General features: G+C 48.7%; 1 protein-coding gene across 1 annotated transcript in view; it reads right to left on the bottom strand.

Annotated features, from left to right (window-relative positions):
* Positions 1 to 7,796, bottom strand: part of LOC116587199 (basic proline-rich protein-like) — a 132,178-nt gene that overhangs the window by 25,507 nt on the left and 98,875 nt on the right. The window lies entirely within an intron of this gene.

The raw sequence follows: 7,796 nt of genomic DNA, 5'->3' as shown, positions 1-7,796 counted from the left end.
GAAAAAGAAAAAAAGCTAATCACAGTGATGAAACCATCACCTTCACTTAAATGGGAATGTTCTGAAGAGATAGACCAACATCTTCAATACTTCTCTTTCCATCTTATTAACTAAAGCCCTAGTGTTTCCACCCAAAGGATTCCAATGTCAGTTTATTATTAGGAAGTCCATGTGCTTGCCTCCTGAGTAATTAGAGGCAAAGATGAGGAAAGGCTGTGGATCAGAGACATATGCCCCCTCAACCCCCACACCACTGGTGAGGGTCTCCTGCTAGTCGCCGGCTGCCAAGAAGGCGGAGCAGCCAAACCCATGGTAACCCAAGAGCCCGATTCTGGGAGACTGGGCAGTGCACTGAAGGATCTCAGAGACTCCTCTCCTGTCCTCTCCTTTATGGAGTCTGCTTCCATCTGCACCAGCGGGCTCCCGGAGACTGAAACCCTCAGCTGCCTTGGGCCATTAGGGCTTCGTGGCTCAATCACAGGAAAAAGTAACAGTGCAATCATCTTTTCAAAAACCAAAACTTCAGAGGGCGCCTTGCACATTCCTGATATTGTGCTGCCCACAAAAGGGTAACACCTCCATATGGAAGATCTATTGGGAAACACTGAACATTAAGCCTTAACATATTTTTAAATTATATTCTTAAACAAATGAAGCTTTGTTCCATCAGGTATGGCAGTAATTCAAACCAGATGAACAAAGTGTTGCCTGGTGACATTCCTTAGAAGACGTGTGACAAATATATAGGAGAATAAATCAGAAGAAACATCAGTGTTCATTTGTAAACATACTGCTAACACTGTGGGAGCCAGGGAGGGAGGTGTGGGCCTGGGGGGCTTGTGGGGGAGGTGAGTAAAAGCATAACTTTTCAATCTCCCTGAACAAAGGAAATGGGGGGGAAGTCCTCTCTGGCTAGGAAGATGTTAGTGCAGGAACTAAAGGCTCCTATTCCAAGGTCAGAGCCCCCTTTTCAGCAGAAGAAAAGAAAAGAAAGCGTCATTTACATTTCTCCCTGCTTATACGGGTTGTTAAGCAATAAGCCATGTGCCAAAACCTTAACCTGCAGGATCAGCTCTGAAAAGAGGAAGAGAATTCTGCCAAGCATTTATCAACACCTAAAATTGTTTCTTTTCATTCCTAGAACTAAAGCTGTTTTATTAAATTTATAAACCTGAGGTCCACTGCTCCCTCCAAACCTGCAGGCACTCCTCAGATTTTAAGCCATTGCTCTCCGAAAGCAAGGCTGGGGCGGGGGGAACCCCACGCCAAGGAGGCTGTTAGAACAAAGCCTGGAGGCCCCTGTGGGGAGCAGACACCCCTGCTCCAGCTGTGACCCTTGGCAGGGCGACTCCCCCCACAGCTCTTCTGGACAACTCTGCAGAGTAGCACCCAGATGGCACCCTAGGAAGGAGAAGCTGGGCAGCTGTGGCCACACCATCATGCGACCCCTAGGGACTGGCAGAGGGGGAGGAGGGAGCAGAGGGAAGGGATGGGCAATGCTGTGGCTGCCATGCCCCCAAAAGCCATAAGTGAGGGGATCTCTGAGACCTGGAGCCCCTCCTAGAGGGAAAGCAGAAGCAGCATCTAGGAACCAACGGCTAAAAGAACAGGCAAGAGCAGCTTCCTGGGCCTGGACCCAGCAGGTGCTGAGGCCACAGAGAGGAACAGGAAGTCTGTGGGATCCTGGGAAGTACACTGGTACAGAGAAGAGAGCACTGGATGGGGAGTCCGGCAACATACTTCCCTAGCCAGCTGTGTGTCCCTGGGCAAGTTGCTTTGCCCTTTCAGGGCCTTTGGCTGTTCCTGACCAAATGAGGTCATTAGAAAGCCAACTGTCAAGGGACCCTCCCAGCTATAATGTCCATGACTCAGTGATTCCTTATCCTCAAGCCTCACCCATCCCTGGTGCTGACTCACTCCTGTTGTGACTGCTAGGTTTTCTTTTCTTGACCATCCTTCAGATTCAAAGCAAAATAGGAACATAAAAGCCCAACTCCAGATGTAGGGGCAATCTTCCCTACTTCCCATGTTACTGAGCAGGTTGCAGATCCTTAGGGGAGCAATGGCCTAAACTTTGGCTCCCAGGGCAACTTTGAAGCCCAGGGCCTCCTCTGCCCCATCAGGCCTCTGCCATCCCCCCCAACCCCCAAACCCTTGGCTCTGGCAAAACTCCCTGTTCCTGCCAACCCATGCTGGGGGACGTAGGGGCTGTGACGAGGCCCAGGGATTTCATTTAGAGAAACCTGCCAAAATCACACAGCCGCCTCAACTTAAGCTTTTCAAATCTTAGAATATTATTTTTTGCCCTGTACTTTAAGTCCATGGCAAAACTTAAAAGCTTTAATAGCATTTTTGTTTCAAGTTGAACAAGTTTGCTGGAATGTAGGAAGAAAAACCATCAACTTCTTAGGAGTAACTGGGAAGAAACCCCATTTTTCAGTGTCCCAGGACTGCTCCCCATTTCATTTCAGTTCTTTGTATCCCACGAAAAGGAAATCAGACTTCATCTGAACCTTAGCACACACACAGGAGAGACATAAAGGAGTGGTTTTGCCAAGGAATCAGAGACAGCTCTGACTTAGAACACCACACTTAGCATCCAAGTGGATGGGGCCCCTACATTTCCATGGAACTCTGACCCTGAGTAAATCACTGTGGGGGAAACAGAGATAAAGATAATCCTCAGAAACCCCCTCTGGTGCAGAGATCCCCCCCACCCCCATCTCAGTTTTGGCCCAGCTTATCTCAATGCCCCACAAAGGAGAGAGGGAAATGAAGAAGTGCAAAGATCTAGGGCCCCCTTCCCACCAGAGCCAACAGCCAGGGGAGAAAAGCCATCCATAGGGGCTCCTCCCAGCACCACCCCCACCCCAGGGCCCTGGGTCCCCGCTCTGCCTATAAATTCCCAACCCCACCCACTCACTGATGCCTTCCCCGCCCCGGAGCCCCCTGGAGAGGAGGTGAGGGAGGTCTGGTGCTTACTTCCCTGCCAAGCTTGGCTGGGGATGTCTGTGGACTCCCATACACTAACCACAGGCACATCATGACTGCCAGGCCTGGACTCCATTACCACCGTCCCTCATCCCCAGCATGGCCGGCTAAGGGCTCCTCCCCAGGCCTGACTGAAGACAACACCACTTCCACAAGACAACAGGCTCTGGATTCTGACACGAACTGCTAACAATCTCTAGAATACAATCCAAATCACAAGCTAGAGCCTACTAGACTCAGTTTTAATCATCAGACTGTCTCTTCAAAGCCTTGGAGCCCATGCCAAAAGCAGACCAGTGCCACAGACCCAAAACAGCCCAGGGACCGAATGTGATCACGTGGTGAGTGGTGGTGGCCCGCAACAGCATGCGGGATGAACTCGCATGGGGGGCAGGGAGAGGTGTCAGTATTCAAGTGGAAACTGGCTAGGGCTCTGCCAACTATTGTTGCCTCTACGGTTCAGTCAGCCAGAGGCCCCAGCAAAAAAGACACCTTCCACCCCCACCCCTGCAAGGAAGTCTTTCAAGGAGACAGAGGAGGACAGTTTCCTCCTCACCTCCAGAAGAAACTCCAACAGCTTACAGAGCCAGCCCAAGTTTTCCCCCAAATCTCAACCAGGGCCTGTCATACTCATTCTCCTACAGATGGAAACAGAATCCTGGCCTCTCAAGGAATGGTTATTCCCCTGCCACCTTGCAAACTACCTATATGCTCATGAAGGCTTTAAAATTATCAAAATGACTTTAACCTCACCACTTCTGTGTCTGGAGTATTCTTTTGCCCTTACAATTTTGGTAAAGTCTGCTCCGTTATTTTTAGAAGAGTCTCCATACACATCAGCTAGCTCAGGCCTGGGCTTTACTGAGTTAGTCATTGCATCTAGGTCAGAGTATGCCCAAATCTATGCATTTTTTACCAGCAAAATTATATGACACAACACTCCTAGTCTCATTGTTAGGGTAAAGCAGCATCACTACTGCCAGGCTAGGGAAACACAGTCAGTATAATCAGCAGCAGCTGTCATTTATTTTTATTTAGCTTAGGCCAAATACAAGATATCAAAATGGAGTGGGGTAATTCCCCTGTGTGCTTCACCCTTCCTCAGAGGCCTGAAGATCACACTGGACTCGAACCCTTTGCCACTCCAAGTGTGTCCCCAGGAATAGAAGCATCAGCATCACCCGTGAACTCACTAGACATGCAGAATCTCAGACCCCAGCCAGACCTGAATCAGAATCTGTATTTAACATTCACAGGCATAGTAAAGTGCAAGAAGCCCTGCTCCCAGCTCTACATTCCCCCAGCCATCGTCTACTTGAACATGCACTCTGGCCTCAGATCCGAGAGCAGCCTATGCTCCCCTGAGGCCACTGCAGCTTTCTCCAAGGGTCTGAGTTGCCATGGCAACCCCCCTCTGCAGGCCCTCCACCCACCTGGCTGCACCCTGCCCCACTGGCCTCCTCCTCCCTTGCCTTGTCTGGGATGGTTAGAAATGTGCGAGGCATTTCTATCCCCAACAAAATGGTTTATTCGTGAGGAAAAAGATCTATTTTTAAGTGTCAACTGCTGGCCCATCCTAGTTCACCCAGTCCCTCTCCTCCTACTTGTTCAATTAGAAAGATCATATTGTTTCCTGGCATACAGTTCCAAGGGCATTGAGCACAGGCAGGGGACCTGGAGAGGGCTCCAAGAACAGCTCTTAGTGAATGGAAACAAGATGATTTCTGCTCAAAGCAATTTCCTCAGCACCCACCCTTTCCTCCCACCATGAACCCCATGCTGAAGGGACGCCAAGGCCATGTGGAAGTAACAGAACACCAACATATGCAAGACATATTTTTTTTACCCTCCAAATACAGCAGAAAAAAAGGAGAGCCAATCAGTTAACTCTCATTTTATCCCACCCAAGTTGAAACCTTAATAGTCTAATCCCAATTTCCCAGATGATAGAGAATGAATCCAAGTTTTTCTTATACGGAGAAGTGTGCCCCAGAAAGAAGGATGCAGTATCGAAAGCTTCTGAGCTAGCTGTGCCCTGATATTCCGACTTTTTAGGGGGATCTGGAAGTGAACTTTTTAGGGGGATCTGGAAGTGATCGTAAACAGCTCATTTACCTTACTGTCCTGGTGTACTACGGGGGTGGCAACTATGTCAGGCCATTTGCCTTTCCTCAGCTCACAGCAGATGGCACTAAGTCATCACAGTGCTTTTTGTCACTGATCTTAGATATTGCCTTAGAATCCTTCTCAACAGAGCCCCTGTTCCTACAGAATCTCAGAACCCACCCCAGAACTCCTCAGTCAGGATGTACACTGGAGCAGGACCCCAGGAGACCTGCGTGGTGAGAAGCACTGGTGGAAGCTCCTCACATGGGGTCATGAGGTGAGATCTACTTGCTACCCGTGGTCTAGTGCTCTAGGGTTTCCAACCTCTACGTTCCCAATTCTGTTCCAACGTTTCCAGAGGCTTCAGAAACTGGAGGCTTAGAGAGAACAGTTGACCCATTAAATTTTTTTTTTAATTAGTAGGGTTTAAAAATTCCAAGACAATGTAAAAATCCAGATTTCTGGCTTTTCTTTGGGAGGGAAAAAACCCCCCATACACCTGGCAATACAGGGCTTATATTTCTACCTGACAGAGACAACTAGAGCTAAGAAGTGGCTGCTTGTGGGGTACTTGGGTGGCCTAGTCTGTTAGGCATCTAACTTTTGACAGGTTGTGATTTCCAGGTGGTGATGTTGAGGCCACTGGTGGGACTCTGCTCGGCATGGAATCTGCTGGAGATTCTCTCCCTCTCCCTCTGCCCCTCCTGCTTGTGCTCTCTTTCTTTCTCTCTCAAATAAATCAGTCTTTTTTTTTTTTTTTTTTAATAGCTGTTCTTTTTAGAAAGGACATAAGGTGTTCACTTTACCCCAGTCTCCACTACTCCTCATCTTCTACTCCACTCCTTCCTGCTGCCGACCTGAAAGTGTGACTATACCACAGCGGAGACTGTCGTGTTTGCCAAGTCAGTAAGAATAGCTGCCCATGACAGCAACCTTCACATTCAACCCTTTTCACCAGTCCTGAAGGTGAGCGGCCGCACCTGCGTTGGCACACTTCCCCTTTCCCCACAGGAAAGGAGCACTGCCGTGTATGCTGCCCCTTCTCAGAGCTCCTATCCTGTCTGAGAGCCACAGGCTGCCCGAGGCCTGCAACCAACACTGAAAACCCTTCCTGCTGTCTCGTGCCCAGCACCACACGCACACCAGGAAACATGACTCTCAACAGCACGAGCCCTCAGTCTGCAGCCTGCTTCAAATTCCCGGCTATGCCGCTCAGGAGCGGTGGGAGGACCCCGGGCCAGCCGATAAACTCTTTGAGCCCATTTCCTCCTCTGTGAGGTCAGGGAAAGCACTTAGCTCAATGTTCTACGGAGTAACCCAGGGGAATGAACAGCAGAGTGTCTGAAGTGCTCCGCAAAGGGCCTAGTCTATCCGCGTGGCTCAAGAAGGGTGGTGACTTGGGGCGCCTGGGTGGCTCAGTGGGTTAAGCCTCTGCTTTTGGCTCAGGTCATGATCTCAGGGTCCTGGGATCGAGCCCCGCATCGGGCTCTCTGCTCAGCAGGGAGCCTGCTTCCTCCCTTCTCTCTCTCTGCCTACTTGTAATCTGTCAAATAAATAAAATTAAAAAAAAAGAAAAAGAAAAAGAAAGGTCGTGACTGCTGCCGTGGAACATGGACGGCGCTCAACGAAGACCCGTTAACTGATTGACTTTCCCATCACCTTTGACTTGCCCCCACCCCAGAGAAATGGGAGTTTGCACACCCTCTGCTCTGCCATCTGGGTTGGGGATGAGGCACTGTAGCCCCTGGGGGTCTCTGAACCAGCTGGCCACATCAGCATCCGAGGATGTGGGCTGGCGGGATAGAGACCTGAAACCGCACAGCCAGGCAAAGCATCTTCCTTCCCCCCACTCACAATTTCTACACAAACCAGCCAACTTTTTGCCCTTTTTTTTTTTTTAAACAAAAAGTCATTAGCATTTCCGTATGTCTCCCTTTGAAGTTAATAAAAAATATTTTTAAATTCTATTCCAACCCACATATAACTCTCATCTCACAATGATCTCTGATCTCACAATGCACTTGGGTAGGACCACACATTTTAGCATTTAATGGTCTCTCAATATTTCAAAGAGACTGTATGACTCTCTAGAAAAACTGAGCGGCCTCTAAGGTGATTAGCACCATGTGTGGCAATCAGAAGGTATTTTTTAAAGTACACATACATGCCCACCACATCCAGCAATTTCCTTTTCAGGCAAAACGATAAATGTTTTTGGATTTATTTTGCATCAGCAAAGTGCTAAGCAATGTAACAAAATATATGCCATGCCCATCAATATCCATTTCCTTCTGCGCTAAGAGACATGTTTCATGTTAAAAACTATGAAATGGAATTCCTTCAGTTTTCTTTGGAAATGTTTAAATATGTAACAATGAAAAGGGACTGAATTAGGTCACTATCTTGTTTGTTCCCTTAAAAAGAGATGGGTGATGGTCTCTAGGCTGCAGCATTTTATCTGCCAACGCTGCAAAATTGACGGAAGAAACATGCTTTGTCTTTCCAAAAACAATGGTTTCCGTGCTAGTTCCTCCTTTCAGTTCTAACCTCTCTGTCACTGATTTCAACAGGCCAAAGACCTTGGTCTTGGCCTTCCCTTTTAGGAACCATGATGGCCTCACATTCACAGCCTGCAAAATGCAGAGGGCCTGGTGGTCACCTGCACAGACAGGCAGGAGGAGAACCACACTGGTCGTTTT

This window comes from Mustela erminea, chromosome 3 (genome assembly GCF_009829155.1).
Source record: "Mustela erminea isolate mMusErm1 chromosome 3, mMusErm1.Pri, whole genome shotgun sequence".
Classification (NCBI taxonomy): domain Eukaryota; kingdom Metazoa; phylum Chordata; class Mammalia; order Carnivora; family Mustelidae; genus Mustela; species Mustela erminea.
This window is presented reverse-complemented; position numbering and strand designations above follow the sequence as displayed.